This window comes from Corvus brachyrhynchos, unplaced genomic scaffold (genome assembly GCF_000691975.1).
Source record: "Corvus brachyrhynchos isolate BGI_N302 unplaced genomic scaffold, ASM69197v1 scaffold175, whole genome shotgun sequence".
Classification (NCBI taxonomy): domain Eukaryota; kingdom Metazoa; phylum Chordata; class Aves; order Passeriformes; family Corvidae; genus Corvus; species Corvus brachyrhynchos.
Genome location: NW_008238448.1, coordinates 7,478,260 through 7,495,084, shown reverse-complemented (window position 1 = coordinate 7,495,084; position 16,825 = coordinate 7,478,260). Strand labels below are relative to the sequence as shown.

At 40.7% G+C, this 16,825-nt stretch overlaps 1 long non-coding RNA gene across 3 annotated transcripts in view; it reads left to right on the top strand.

Moving 5' to 3' along the window:
• The window catches only part of LOC108447309, a 51,170-nt gene that overhangs the window by 20,338 nt on the left and 14,007 nt on the right, over positions 1–16,825 (top strand). The gene's annotated exons all lie outside the window — the stretch shown is intronic.

Below are 16,825 nucleotides of genomic sequence, written 5' to 3'. Positions count from 1 at the left end.
CTTTCCCCAACCCATTCCTCTGGGCAGCAGTACTAAAATGTACTAATTTGAGCTAACTGCTACAGGATTTCATGAAGAAAAGTTATTTTTTCCCTTCTTTTGGCGGGCTATTTTAAGGTGTCAATTCAAATTTTTGGCACTACATCAAATCTTTCTGCAGAAAAGCTGGTTCTATTCTCCACAGGGCTGTTAAATGTAGAAGTAATACACTTCATTCTCCACAAATTGTAATTTTTCCATTATCCTATTACTATAATTTTCCACCATGCTCTTGACAGCCTTCTTGGCTCTGCCTTACCAGAAGAAAGGGGTTTATTCATTTGTTTAGTCTTGATAACTTTTTCACCACAAAGCAGGTGGCAGCCTTTGGTACACACAGCTTGCTTTGCAGCACAAAAGAGAAGAGCAGTAGCTGTGGCTGCACTGTGAACACATCTATAGTTCACAGCTCTATAAATCATGGGAAGAATAAATCTAATAACTGCAGCAATTATAATAACAGCAATGATGTGTGCAGTGACATTTTACAACGCAGGAAGGTTTTCAGACCAACCTCAACTCCAAGCATCCCTGTGTGATAAAAAATTCCCCTGGCTGGTCCCTGTCTGAAATGTCCTATGAGGATGAATAAAGACCCATACTTTTTTTCACAAAGGCTGCCATCTTACTGCAACAAATCCTTCTATCAGCATGTCTCTCTGGAAAATAAAGTGTTGCTAAATGGCATTCACACTTCATAAGCTCAGAAAACTGAGACTGTTAAGTAATGCACCAATATAAAGCAATTCACTAGGAAAATGCACAATGCAACAAATCTGTTCTCCCAATTTCAGATGCTCCATCTCTCCTTAGTGCCTTACTCCAAGGTCTAAACTGCAGTGGTACTTCAGGTAGTCCCAGTTGGAGCAAGGCGCTCAGGGAAAGTGAAGACTGCTGACCTGAGCTGCACAGGATTCAGGCTGTGTCCAGCAATATTTCCTCTGCAGCACAAGTCATTCTTATTGTGTCAGCCCAGGACATTGGGAAAGCAGAATATTTAGAAATGGGATATCATGTCCAACTTACCATCATAATTGTTTGGGAGGAGAGAGACAACTGCTGTGCTTTTTCTGCTTAGCCAGGAATGAACCTGCCATTTCGGATTTTAAAACTAATTAATCATGGCGCCAATCAGTTTTGATCACTAAGCAAGTCTTTCATTCCATTCCATCCTTTGTATAGCTTTATTAAAAGCAAGAGTCAGATTTTTAAGATCTGTTGGTTGGATGTTTGGTTTTGAGAGCTATTGTCTTCCAGAAACAGCTGTTTCAGAGGTCAACGTGTGCTGGCAAAGGCGAGCACAGCAAAACTCCCAGGCAGTGAACTGCAGCATCTGCCCTGGGGAGGTGGCTGCTCTCCTCATGGAGCACGAGATCATTCTATCATTGTTTCATTCAGCTTTCCAGTCTTAGAGAAAGCTTCAAGTTGCTGACTTAAAAGAGGGGATCCCTTGCCAGAAAGCATTGAGAGAGATTACAGGAGAGACTGGACTCTCTGCAAGGCAGCTTGAAGGATATTTGCTGAACTTCCTACAATCACAGCTAGTCTTGTGCTAGGAGAAGGTTTTAATGTGTTTTCTTGCCCCTGCACATGCACAGGATTCAGAGCAGCTGGCAGGATTAAACACATACCATTCCTTTCCTGCTGCACCAACAGTTTTTGCCATCTGTATGTTAATAGCCTTAGCTTTATAACATTCAGTGTTATAATTGTCTCTGGGAGCTGAAAGATGACTGAAACATAAGCGTTTATAAAATGAGCATTTTCCAAGTCACTGTGCCATGAAAGAGTCACTTCAGCTCACTGGGGGAAAAAAAGATACCAGTTCAGAACTCCAGGTGAACTCGAAAACAAAGGAGAAAAGAAGATCATACAATTAGGTTGCAAATGTCTCATTCTGTTCTGTTGAATCAGTGCTTCAGTGGGACAAACGGCTCAAAACTGTGCTAGAAAGCCCCAGAAGAAACCCAAATCCACTCCAGACTCAGTTTATACCCATACTAAGCCTGACAAGAGCTTGCCTGAGCAATTAGTGCAGGTGCCTATTAAGCAGGTGGCTGCCTTGTAGGTCCTGCACCGGTGAAAGCCTGTTAGCCTACCTTGAACACCGGGTGTCAGTGGAAATAGCTGCATGGAGAGGCCGACAGCTCCACACAGACTCGCAGGGTGAATGGAAATACTTAAGTTCACCTCATTTGCAGCATGGCACAGCTGAGTTCAAGTCAGTCCTCAACTCCTGAAGCCTTGAAATAACCATGAAAAATTGTAGGGTAGTTATTAACACTGCTGGGAGAAGTAATGCTGTCAGAACCTCTCAACAGGTTAATCTGTTCTTTTCTTGATCTTCTTGCTTTGAGAAGGCTGATGATAAACAGAGGATGATACTCTTTTGCCTACTGAGAGATCCTGTGTATTGAATCTGCAACTCAATCATCTGGGAAGCTTTTCAGAAATCTTCAGCACTGCAGCAAAATTTAGCGTGGATTAGCTTCCAGCTGGGAAAATAATAGGTAGAAGTTTTGTGTCTTTATTCATGGGAGAACAAGTACATGGATATTTATATACAAAATGGTATCAATTTCTTCTCTGTGTATAAATAATTGATGATAACTTGATGTAGGGGAAGGTGGTAATGATTTTGAAACTCAGGCCTGTACCTGCAACATTGTATGCCTAAATCTTTTTGCCTCATACATATATTTAGCCTTACTCCTTCAACCCAGAAGAGCAGAGAAATGACTACACTGAGCCTTCTTATCTGAAAATTTATTTCTAGGTTGCTGCAGCATTTGCAGCACCTAAAGTTAGAAAGAGAAACAAAAGCTTGGTGTTTAAATTCCATAGCGTGTTACAGTCTGTTTAAATCACTGCAGATCAAAACCCTATGTAGCCACTGCGAATTATGCTGGAAATGAGCAAAACCTGTGATTGTCTTGCTCAGAAATTTAAAGTGATACCAGTAATAGTTTCACAGTGTTTTGGCTCAAGCTGAGCATGCTTAAAACGAAATTATGCACCTGGTACTGTTACAGCTCAGGCCCAGCAGCCCCCTTGCACAGAGCCCTTTTGGGAATTTTGCGATAATCTCAGGAGTGTGCTCCTTTTCCCAAAGAAAAAGAGCACTATGCCAGGTTCTCAGCACCAAAAGAAAATTTAGTTCCCTGAGTGCTCTGCAGGACAAGCTACCCATTTCTGTCAGCTGGGGCTTGGGCAGGTCAGGACTGGGGCAGGGATCTGGCAGGAATAACAGCTTACAGCTGAGCAAGGGGGAAGGTAGGACCCTGCACTGAGCTGTTGTGTTCCTCAAGGAAAAGAAGCCACAGCAGTGCATTTTCTTATTGCACTTTGGGATTTATGATGGATGTGCACTTTTGAAAGCTCTGTCAGGTAAGGGAATACCATTTTTATGTGACTTTTTTTTCTGAGGTAGCTTTGGCATTCCTTGAAGTATGCTAGTGTACTTTAAGCATCCTTGGTTCTTGCAAGGACTGGGTGCAAGGACTGGGTACAAGGACTGGTGCTCTAGCTCTTCCTGTATTGTGTACCAGCAGGTTAGTTCTCACAGCCAATGCCAGTGAAGAGTATTTTAACCAATGTTCTGGTCCATGATGCGGATAAAGTGAGGGTTAAATTCTGGCTGCAGAAATCTTGTTGGAGAAGGTGAAAAAAACAACTTATTTGTAGCTGAATGGTTTGAGCACAAAGTACTGGTTGTTTACTTGCTATGTAAACTGAGAAATATGAATGCCTAAGCTCTGCTTTTTTTTTCTTTCATGTTTGTAATTTTTTAGTGGTTTTCCCAAGCTATTATTCTTGCACCTGACAGGTTGTACTCTACTGTGGGAGGATTAAGTCTGAAATGTTGTCCCAGAATATCCCTCTCTGTCAACATCTAGGGTTTTTTCAGTAGGTGCAGAAAATTTCACTGTTGGGAAGGAGGCAAAATGGTCCACCCTAATTTTTTTTCTAACTGAGGGAAAAGGAAGTGCCTATGCAAAGGGTGTATGGGGGTAGGAGGAAAGTTAGGAGTGAAAAAAAAAATCATATTTACATTCTGGGATGAGGAAATGAATGATATTCCCCAACACTCCAGTTGATAGTACCACAGTGGTAGCTGATTAGAAGAGGAAGCATTTATGTTAATGATCTTATTTTGTGATTCAATTTCTTTCAACTTCTACCATCTGTTTTAAAATTCATGTTTCTGTTAGGACGCTAATAAGTACACGTTGTTTAATGCTGCATGCTAGTCACCAGTAGCTCTCTCTGATTTAAATTAAAACTGTATTTTGCCTCAATCTGGTCTGCTAGATCTGGTTCCCATTGGAATTACAGTTTCTGAGAAATGGTGGAGAGCGAAAGATTTACAGCAAGATATGTTTGCATGTCTCTTCTGCTTTATTTGGAAACAGTCTATCTAAAATGAGGCTTAACTTTGTGATGTTTGGAATTGTGTTTTGGGCCAGGGGACTCATTTACAGTAGGCCAGTGTCTGGTTTTCTTCATAAGCTGCTGCATGGCAGTTTTCATGATTAAAAGTGGCACTGTTTAGGCATTTCCTTCAGCTAATAAGTGAAAATTTATCTGGTTATAACCGAACACAAGTCTTCCAAAATGGGAAGTTAATTTGTTGGTGAATGTGAAGCTTCTTCCCAAGCAAGGAAGGAAGTCAGTGGTTTTGAACAGTTTTATGAAACTCTTATGAAAGAGGTGATGGTGAATGCTTTGCATTCAGGTTTTGTACAAAACTTTTAAAACCTAAGACCTTCAATGGCTATGGCACAAAACTAGCATGATGGTGGAAGTTTTCAGCAACATCACACTCCCTCCCTCAAACCTGAGATTTAACTTTTCACTTAAGACTTTTCTGCAATGAAAGAGCTTGTGCGAATGTGTGTGTGAAGCATTTATTTATGTGCAGCTGTTCAAACTGATGGCACAGAATAGGCGGGGAAGAGGAGCAAATGTGGGGTCCTCAGCTCAGTCATGCAACAGAAATAGAAATTTTTTTTTCTGATAGCCATGTGAGTTGCCATCTCTTTCCTCTAGAGCCTGTAAGAAGCTAAGAACACAGTCAAATGCTCAATTTGGCTGGTTCCTGCAGATCTCTGACTCACCTCTGCTAAAATTAGCTAATCTTCATTTGTAACTTGTTGATCAGTAAACACAGTTAAAAAACCTAGAAGACCAATCAACATCAAGGGAAGGTGGTGATTTTTTTTTTTTCTTGAAGGAAAACTTGAAAATTTGTGCCATTTACTGGTACCTCTGATAGTGTCACAAGATGGACTGTGGATGAGCAAGCTGCAGTATTTTTTATTTCTCCCTGGTGTCACCTCAGCCTCACTGCTGCTGGGTGATATGTGAAAATATATAAACCCTAAGCAGGGATTTTTGATGCAGGTTTGAATCCCAGGAGACAGTACCTTTGTTTTATAGCAGGTGCTGGCCAGTGTAAAAATGTAAAAGTTAACATTAAACTTGCAGTTTAAACTCTTAGTGACAGACATAATCATTATTAGTTTAACCAAATTTAACAAACTTCAATAAATACATATTTTTAAATTTGAGGTCTTTCAATTAGTTGTTTTCATGTGAAGCCTTTCTCTCTTTGAAGGTGATTATTGATATAATAGTTTTCGCATCTGAAATAACAGCTGCACTAGCCAGGAGAGTTATAACCAGTTTTCTGCTATAGAAAAATAGACACGTCTTCCCAAAACTGTGGATTATTTTTCCTAAGTGACTCTTAAGTCAATTTTAACTTAGTTCAGTTCATAGTTGGACATTAATACTAAGCAGCTGAAGAAGATCCCTGGATTTGCATTTTTATGTCTTTTTTAGTACCAAAAAAATTCATCATGACGAAGTTCATTTTGAATGTAGTAACAGAACTTAATCAGAAATAACTGTCTTTAATTCTTAATATTAGAAATCATATACAAGTCTTACATCTTAAAAAAAACTCATTTGCAAAGAGGATTAGATGAGATCTTCCAATTCTCATTCCATTTCATCTGCTTTACTACTAAACTATAAATACTCATTTGAATTATGTCACACTCACCATGCACCTGATCCCAAGAAATGCTGAGTGTCTGGGCCCATGTGGACTACCACTGATGTCCTGCTCCAGCATCACTCCTGCTTTCTGAGCTGCCTGCTTTAGCCAGAGCTCTTCTGCCCTCTCTTGTTTTTTATATAACCTCATATTGGTTATATGCAGTAAGTGTTTCTTCTGAGCTGGCCTCCAGCACATTGCAGCTCTTTTGATGTTTGTGCTGGAAAAGGATGCCACAGCTGCAGCAGATTTCACAGGGCGTCAAACCTGCGGGGGCAGGCCTGCACTTAGGTTTCTACTTTGTGTATTCACTCAGGCCTTACATGTGTGCAACTACTTCTGTGTTTCAGGAAGCATTCCTGTGTTTCAGGAGGCATTGTATAACATGAAGGGAGATAAAAATTGCAGGTGTTTGTGTCCTGCTGGCGGTCATGGGTGGGGGAGGAGAGAACACTCACATGCACAGAAAAATCTGGGATTTCAACACCAGTACTGAGTGAGTCACACAATGTAACCACAGCTAAAATTTGTCCACTTGAGGTGTCACCAGCCCCCACCATTTGAGAATATAGCATGTTGGGGAAACTGATGAGAACTCTGCTTTGGCATGTGTCATAGTCAGTTTTCCTGAGCCTGGCAGGAGTAGGCTCTGAGCCACATGTGGCACCTTTGGAGCAGCAGGATGCCCTGGGGACTTCTGACTGTACAAGCACAGGGACACAACCAGTCACAGAGTGGGGAAACCAAGGAAGTCATGAAGGAAAGAAGCAGCTGGAAGCTGTTTGCACTGAAGAACAGCTCAGCTGATGTATCATTACCCCCAGTCTCCTACGGAGGTTTTACCTAAGAAAGTGGGAGCCAGTGCTTGAGATGAGATGGACAGCACTGCTGGAGAAGGTCTGGGGGAGGCCAACTGCTCTTTCTTGGGAACAGACTGGAGGGAGTCATGGGCTTGGTAAGTTGGAAGCAGTGCCCTTGCTGACTGAGGCAGGTTGAGCCCGGGAACTTCCCTGTGCTTGTGTGTCTCTGCTGCTACATTTGACAGATAGCTCTGCTCAGACAACTTGTAAAGACAAACAGAAACAGTCTTGGAAAGGTGGGAGGCAAACTAAATGGATGAAAAATACCCAGCGAGTCCTGTGTTCATCAAATCATGCACTTACTGCAGTACTACAAACTTCTGAGGCACCTCAAATCGCACTAAAATAATATATAGCATGCTTGAAAAAATTTTCTTTTTCTTCTGGTTTTTGAGATGCCCTGAGAGTTCCCCTGAGGCATATTTACAAGTTTCCTTTGTAACTAGCCTAGTAAGAAAACATTACTTAATTGGTTAGAGAGGGTTTTTTTTAGCTGCAGCAGCCAAAGCTCAAAGTAAACCCCATGACAAAAAGTTTCAACATCTTGATAAAAGCTGGTGGTGTTGGGGTTTTAATCAATTATGTATGTATTAGGAAATAACAAGGTTAGCCCTTTCTTTTAGTAAAGGGGGGAGGGGGCAAGATTACTGCCTGTGAACTTCAGTGAATAGACAGCTATGTAACTGTCTCAGGAAGAGCACAGAGGAGTAAAACTGGCCGTAATTAAACCCTGGTTGGAAAATGTGAGAAAGTACCAACTCAGAAGAGAAGCTCTGGGAAAAACCCTCATCATAGTAACTGAGCAGTGGTGGTCAGCAAGAGGAAGGTGGCTTGGCTCATGGAGGGAACAGAACTGGGTGCTCCACATCTTTCATGTGGAACATTTTTAGAGGTTTCCTGGTCTTCCTAAAAAGAGAAACCTCTACTGTGGCAGCTCTCTGGTGGTGCTTGTTTGAAAAGAGCAAAGAGCTGCTAAATCAAGTCCAAAATATTTCAGCTGTCTCATTTTATCTCCATAGTAAGAGACTGAAATTTTCTTTGAGATGCAAACCAATAGTGATCTATACAGTACCTAATTATGTATCTAATAAAATACATAATTATATTTGTTCGATTGAGCCTTTTGTCAGCATGCTGAGATGCTGATCAGGCATGATTTCAGGAGATGCAAAAAAGACTGAAGAAAAATAATTCTAACCTGTTTAATTCTAGCTTGTGGATCGGCTGTTGTTCTGTGTTTAAATCATTAAACACTTCACAGACTTATTTTTTTCTGGTCACATCAAACAGATATTCTTTGATATAGCTCATGAAAGAAGAAACTGGATTTCAGCTATGCCCTCTAAATGAAGACTTGTACAATCATTTCCTACAAATTACAGTGTAGTAAATGCAATTAATATTGTCATGTGACTCAGAAGTGACCTTTTCCAGTCTCCAGCAAACAGGCTTGCTCTCACAAATGTACTGCTCTTAAAAGCTAATGCGTGTGCTGGACATATTAAATTGAAAAATATAATCTGCTTTCGCCTCACCCCAAGCTGCCACCAAGCTGTAATAAGTTATTAAAAAAAATGGTGCAGGTCTTTGAGCCTTCAGGATTCAGGTGTACTGCTTGCTGGTGTGTCAACCTCTTGCGGGGACACCCTTGCAGCTCTTTACACTACGTCCTCCACTGGAAACTTCCACACATACACCAGCACTACAGTGTCGCCAGCTCTGCCGCCCCCGGAGCAGCTAGCTAGGGATGCAATTTATACCTTTTGGATACATTAGGAGGAGTACACAAATGTGATTTTATATGGTGCCTTGATCTTAAACACCGTGAGACTCATTTTAATTCAAGCCAGACTAAAGTTAAAGCACAAAAAAATATTTTATTTATTAAACTCCTACAGTTTACGGAGGTTTTTGAAGATGCAGGACAGAAAGTAAAGGAAACCACATGCAGTCAAGATGTCACATGAGACAATCTTTAAAAGGTTTCTCTTCCCACAGCCCAGTGAGAAGCAGACTTATTCCACATGCATTGCCAGGACTCCTGCTGTGCTGAACGTCCTTTGTCCTTGAGAAGCAACCTTGGGAAGTATCCTGAACGGAGAGCCAAGGGGTGCCTGATGGTTTCCCCTCCCTGTAATTTGTGGCTTGAACTGACGAGAAGGATGCAAGAAAATCCTTCAATCTCACACCTTCCTGCTTTTGCAAATGTTTTACTTCCAAACTTCGTTACCTTCTGAAAGTGCTGGTGATGCTGATCATGGCCAGCTATTGCCATCTTCCATCTGGATAACCAATGGATTTTATTTGGCCTTTCTTCTGTGTTTGGTTTTTCTTCTGTGTGTCTTCATTCAAACTAGGTGGGACCTCTGAAGATCTGTAGTCCAACTCTTGCTCCAACATGACCAACATCTAAGTCAAATCAGGCACTAGGGATCTTGTCCAGGGGAGTTTTGAGAATCTGCAAGGATAGATTCGACATGTTCCCCATGCATCCTCTTGCAATGCTTAACCACCTTCACTGGAGGGAAGGGGAATGAAAGGTTAATTGGAATTTCTCTTGCTCCTCCTATGACCATTGCTTCTTGTTTTCACTGTGTACCTCTGATGAACCTTCCATCCAGCTCTCCCCATCCTAGTGCTGGTGGCAGCCAGCCACCTCAGGCTGAGCATGCCCAGCTCCCTCTGCGGCTCCTCGTGCCTGGAGTGCTCCAGCACTCAACCATCACAGTAGCTGCCCACTGAGTCCCCTCTCTTCTCTGTGCATGCACAGACAGAGTGCTGCAGCTACCCAGCAGGATAGCTGGTCTCCCAGTTTATGTTGGAATCCTTTCCCCCACATGCTGAATCCATTTTTTGCATGACCCACATTTTCCTTAGCTGCATCCTACACTGCTGTGTAGGCAAGATTAGTGCCTACGTCTTGCTGAGGATGGACTTGACAGTAGAGAAGTACTTTGGAGTGGTGCTGGGGTGATTTGGGATGAGTGAGCTCTTCCATCCTCTTGTGGCATTCTATGTGTAAATAATATGCATTTGACATAGCATTCTTGTATACACCGGCTGGGATGATGTTCCCTCAGTAGATCAAAAGGCTGTGACTTCATGTCTTTCCTAATGTAGCCAAAATTTGACAAGTTATTGCTGAAGATGCATACTATTTATAGTTTTACTTATTGCCTTACTATTTAGTTCTGAACTCATGGTGACTACTGACAAAAATAACACTGCATTTTTAAATACTCTCCAGTAGGCTTCTCCTAATTTTTTTTTTTATGGGAATTTTAAAACAGTTGCTTCTTTCCTTTTCAGGAGGAGCAAAAAACCACCAAAGAACATATTTCTAATCCAATACCTCTTAAAAAAAATAATAATAAAATTTCAACATTGAAATATCAGCTTACTGAAGTCAATAGCAGCAATCTTCTTGCTGAGCTTTTTTTACACTCCTTTTCCACTAAAGGAAGAAGGTTGAATCAGTCAGAAATGTGAGTATGTTGCCTGTGGGGAATTCAGTTTAATTCAGTGAAATCCTTCCCTGAGACAGAATAATGTCTTCCCTCCTCTTTCGAACCCATTTTTTAACCTATTTCAATTGCATACATGATCTCAGATTATGCAAGTGTGGTATCAGAGAAACACCTCCACAGTGGCAATATTACTTAGACTGTAGGATGCTTCCCTGTCCCATGGCTGTCACCACAGGGTGAATCCATCAGGATCTTTTCCAATTCCCTTAATGAGTTAGGGGGAAGTGAATGGAGGTAGAGAAATACCACAGGATGGACCCTGCCACAGCAAGCAATCTTACTCCTCTTTCCTTGCCGCTTCCATCTCATGAGTAAACTCCTCCATGCTGTAGCAGTGACCGTCTTCTTCCACAACTGGACGGACTTCAAGCCTGAGGAGAGGAGACTGAGAATTGGGGAAAGGAAAGGAGGTAGGGGTAGGCTTTGTCCCTCAGTGTACAACAGCTTGGATAAGTCTTTGGTAATCTATCTACAGCAGACTACACATGCAGAAGGGGAGGTAAATTATTAGGGGCACAGAGCTACAACTCGCCAAGATTACTTACACCTAAAGGCTGAATTGGTACTATCTGTGCTAAAACCTATCAATCAAATCCTTTTGGCTCGGGTAAGTATTCCTGATGAAATTTGAGGGGCAAGAGACACAGGAGATGGTGTTCCTGCTGTAGGGCTATCCCTTGGGAACGGCTTCCCTCCCCTGACTAGCACAAGCTGGCACTCTGAGCACAATGGTGCCCTGCCCAGCACCCAGGTGTGCCTCATTTTTCACATCCCAGGCTACTGCAACCTTATAGTTCATCGGTCTGAGCCAATTAAGTCTGATATTTAGAATGGGGTTTTTTGTTTGTTTTCTTGGTCAGATGAATCTCTTAGCAAAAGAGTTAGAATTGTTACTTTTCATATTCATCTTTTAAAAGTTCATTTTCTGTGCCTATGTGTTGAGACCCCGGTTCAAAGTAACAGCAGTGTAATGAGTTGCTCCTGCTGGAGAGAAGCCAGGGGAGCTAGTCAAAATGTAGTGAGAACAGATAGAATCTGGTTGTCTTGGTGCCTTGAAAGGCAGTCTTAATTTCTTCTAAAACTGAAAGTTACCAAATCCCTACCTTTTGAGCATTCATTGTACAGTTGTGGGGTTTTGCATATTTACAGTCCTTTATTGTCCCTGGGGTTCCCACTAAGGCAGGCATTTCCATGGAGCTGCCCTTAGATGCCTTGGGGACCTGGCAATGGCAGCATCCACAGACCCTGCTCAGGAGGGCAGCACCCTTCTCTGTGTCGTGGGTTTCATCTGTGTAGGTCAGGATATTGCTGGCTCTGTTCTGCCCCTCAGCTTTCTCCACTAAACTTGCCTTCAACAGAAAAAAAAAAAAAAATTAAAAAAACTTTCAAGCCAAGCCTTGCTTCTTTGCCCTTTGCCTGGATATTTCAGGGTATGGAAATATAAGCATCTGTCTGAGGTTTATTAGGTGTGCACATTTTTCAAAAGCAGATGTTAAACATTTGACATTGAGTTTTGGCTCTGGAGGTGCTCTACCAAATGCAGGCTCTGATCCATCACAGATGAACAAAGCCATGGCAGACTTGAGACTGATTTTGTTGTCCTTTAGAGTTAGTGAATGATAGATGTTCACTTGCAAAAACTGATGAATTAGTTGCAGAACAGAGGCTCTGTTCAGTGAAAATCTATTCTGAAATGTTATCGCAGTGAGTGTCTTTGATTATGATAGTACTTCTGTTTTCCCCCAAAAATCTCCTCTAAAAAAAAAAAAAAAAAAAAAAATAAAAAAAATCTTCAAGCCAAGCCTTGCTTCTTTGCCCTTTGCCTGGATATTTCAGGGTATGGAAATATAAGCATCTGTCTGAGGTTTATTAGGTGTGCACATTTTTCAAAAGCAGATGTTAAACATTTGACATTGAGTTTTGGCTCTGGAGGTGCTCTACCAAATGCAGGCTCTGATCCATCACAGATGAACAAAGCCATGGCAGACTTGAGACTGATTTTGTTGTCCTTTAGAGTTAGTGAATGATAGATGTTCACTTGCAAAAACTGATGAATTAGTTGCAGAACAGAGGCTCTGTTCAGTGAAAATCTATTCTGAAATGTTATCGCAGTGAGTGTCTTTGATTATGATAGTACTTTGTGAAAAAACAAGATTATAAAATAGGCTCACATTCACATGAGAGTCCATTTCTTGAAAGCCACTAGAATCATTCACTTAGTATCAGGTATTGCAAAGTTGGAGATAAAAGTAGCCAACATTAAAAAAAAGAGACTATCTTCCATTTCATAAAGCTGTATGTTAATTGAATAATCAGAGCTTTCATTGTCTCCCTAATTTAAATTACCTTTTGTCATCCTGTCATCATTGGCTGATACGAGTAATGACTGTTACAGATTGCTCTCAGTCTGGTACCTTGCACGTACAAGGATTCATTATGATACCATGTTTCATCTCTCCCATAACTGCTGCTTTTAGTGCTATCACTGAGCTCAGCTACCTTCAAAGCCTAGCTTCAGCCACTGATTTTTTTCCCATGATTTCCATCAGGATTTAGTTTGACAGGGATAGTGTGGTCATATCAGAAATTCAGTTTTATGGTAACAAGGTTTTGAAAGCTGTGCTGATTGAAAAAACTAGAAGATGAGCTTTTCCCCTGTCAGGCTTGCACTCACATTCTTCCCAGCTCAGCACAAGTCCACACATGGTGTGAAACTTCTAGTTCCAAAAAAAGCCCAGTAGAAATTTCTGGAAGAACCTAACACAGAAGTCAGAAGAAAGCCTGTTTCTTGGGGATTTTTTCCCATATTATAGGATAATTACTCAAGGATAGGATCTGATTCAAATAGGACTTGATTAAGAACTGGCTTTAATGTTTTGATGGGATATCTAAGAAATCACTGCCTTTGTTTTGATGTCCAAAATTTTGATGTGTATCTACTAGAAAAAACAGTTGTAGAATTCTCTTTTTCCCTTACTAAATTAGTGCTTACGCAAATATTCGTGTTTAGCTTCATAATCTTTTCTCAAACAGTTGTCCCTCTAGAACTACCACCCTTTTGACACTTTTCTCCAAGCTATATGTGAATGTCTTTGTTTTGGATAATTTTTCCTCAGAGGTAATATTTTCATATTTTCAGGTCAAGGCATCATGTTACTGTCTGTCCTGCAATCTTAAATTTTTCTCAGTGATGACTGGAACATTTGCAGGTCAAGGGCAATTTGTAGCCCTAATAATGCATTTCTTTTCTGATTTAGGTCAAGATTTTAGATATGTGTTGCAAATAAATGTACCAAATATTTATTTCTAGTTTGGGTTGGTGTTTGCTTTAAACCTTGTTTACAACCCTTTTGGTTCTCCACTGCTAACTTAGCAGAACAATTACAGAGGCTGATCTATCTTGAAGGCTGGCAAGGGCTTTGCAGGCCCTCTGTTATCTCTTTCAGCAGGGGATCTGGAATTATCCCAACTCTTTGACATTCTGTCTTTCCTGCAGTCAGATATTTGAAACCTCTCTCTCCCTTTCTCTGAACTCCGTGGTGCATCAAGGACTGTCCTTAACCAGGTCCAGGTAGTCTAATGCCTCTGGGCATCAGGAAGCATCAGGCACATCCAAGAAGACTGGAAGCTAAAAAGGAAGGAAAATGCAGAGGCACAGAGGCAAAAAGAAGCATGTTTTAATGTGTATTGAATTCTCAATTTGTACATTAAAAATAAAATCCAGCTCTGACTAATTGGACATAATGCAGGAATGTATGTGAAATAGCATGGAGATAGAGAGTGTTGCTGCTCTCACCTGGGCTAAGCAAGAGACTGGCAGAGGTGTTTACACTGTGGTGGGGACATCTCAGGCAGGTGAAACTCTGCAGGGTGGAAGGGAATTCTTCATTGAAGGAAGGGAAATCACCATTAATCCTCCCCTCTTCCATAACCAAGGAAGATCTTGCCCTACTGTCCCAGCCCTGCATCTACTTTTGAAAAACTTCAATTTACTTACAGGCTGATTCTACAGGAACAAAGTTCAGAACATAAAACTAAATGGCCATTTCTTTCTGTAAAAAATTCTTTAAAGTTTGACAGTCCTCCATCAAGTTGGTTCTCCGGAGAAGGGATTTCTGTTGTGCAGCAAGAGCTTTTTGGTGAGAGCGGCTAACCTGAACACTGTGGAAAACTGGGTGTGTCCTGGGTTAGGGAATGCAACCTGGGACTGTTAGCAGTGAACTGGACTTGCACGGTCTGCATCTTTCTGCTCAAAATCTCACTTCAGAAAGCTGTTCTTCACTTTGGGGATTTTTACCCAACATACCTCTGCCACCTGGAGACCAATTTAACAACGAACTTTCATATACTTCCTCTGTTCTTTGATTCTAACTCCTTGAAATCCCCTACTTCATTTTCAGTAGAGATTTTGGCTGCCTTCACCTGAGTTTGTTTTTACGTTCCTCCATTCAGCTCTTGTATCTTCCAGAACTGGCCAGATAAATTGAAAGCTCATCAGGTGCTTAATCAATTGTGTTTTCACACTTAAAATGATTCTACATACACTGTAACTACCACAGTACCTGTTTATAACATACACTAATATAAAATAAATGCAAAGATCACGTGGGACCATTTTTCCACTTGCCAAAGAATTAGAGAAGTGGTAGATGCATTAAACTCTCCATTTGTAAAACAACATCTGTAAAAGATTACTCACCATGAAAAGAACTAGATTACATCTGATGTTTTGCAGAAATTTGTAAGCTTCCAACAGCACTCTGTTGCAGGCTCTCAAGGATATGAAAAAACAAGTGGCAGACACAGCAGAACTGGCAGGAGCCCATGTGCTAGTGATGCTGAATTCATATTCAAAGTGATATTCTGGTACCTTATCTCAAAAGCACCCTTAAAGATGGACATAGTCTGTTTGAAATAGTCTGGAAACACATGAGAGAATATTTTGGTGCAAAACAGTGTAACTAAGAGAAGTTGGCACTGATTTAAGTAAAAGAATCAGAATAAATATGCTTGAGGACTGTGCTTGGATTTGAATTTCTTTTTAAAGAAAAAAGCGTCAGTTGACAAGGAAAAACTATCAAATAGTTTTCACTTAAATACAGTAGTAGACTGAAGCCTATTGTGAAAGAATAATTAGTGATCAAGAAGGTCAGGCTGGATGGGGTGCTGAGAAACCTCATAGAATTGAAGATGTTCCTGCTCATTTGCAGGGCAGGGTGGACTAGACAACCTTTGAAAGGTCCCTTCTGACCCAAAATATTCAATTAATCTCTGACACAGGAAAATATTTGAGGGGGAAGAAATGTCAAGAAAGGCCCACCAAATTATGAAGTAGCAATCGGGAGAAGAGAATTTAGAGAAAGCCAGTTTGAGATTCAGCCTGGTGAACTGTCTTGGAAATTAGGCCAAAAAGAGAAAACATGCAACACAGTGAAAAAGCTGATTATAGCTCAATTTCAGAAGCTGTAATATATCCAAGTCTTATCTACACTGACTTAGATTGTTTGGGTAGGATATTCTCATTTATAGTAAAACATCTGCTTATCCTAGCATTATGAATCCTAATAATCCAGCAAGTTTTCAAAAGTTATGAAATAGTTGTCCATGTAATGCAATTAAAAATGCTTACTGCTACTCTAGATCTTTATCCCTACTCTTCTCCTTTTCTCTGCAATTCCCTCCCATGCAACAGTAATTAAACTGCTTTTTTATTTTTTTAGATGAACTGTTAAACTACCAAGAATATGAGTACATTTCATTCAAAGTGGAATTTTAAAAATGTTTCCCAAAAATCATTCATTAAGTTTTTAAACACTATACTGACAAGAAGTTTCCTCGAGTTACATTGGTTGTCCTCTTCAGGCTGCTAGTACATCTATTTTTCCTTTGTTAGATGCCTCTCCTATCTCTTCTGACTCCTGTTTGACAAACAGTACACTAGGATTTGAACACATAAAATAGAAATCTTTTCACTCTGGCTGGCAAAAAAAAAAAAAAAAGGCGTTTTAAACTACTGCTGGTTAGCTTGCAATAATGAGGCTGTTAAAGCCTTGGGGGGTGTCTGCACTGAAGGCTTTCACTATCCAGAATTTTCTGACATCTCCCTGTCTCTGAAAACTTAAAGAAGTTTATGAAAACTTAAAGAAGAATAGCTTACAAAAAATGAAGTCATACCCATACAGGAGAGTAACTTCTTTTCATTACGAAATACTGGTATATCATGGAGCTGAAATGGATTTAACAAGCACAAATTCAGTATGAAATGGAACAACTTACTTTTCTGGCAAAGAATTCTAGGGTAAGAGAGAAAAATTCAGCAGACTCTCTACTGCAGCAGG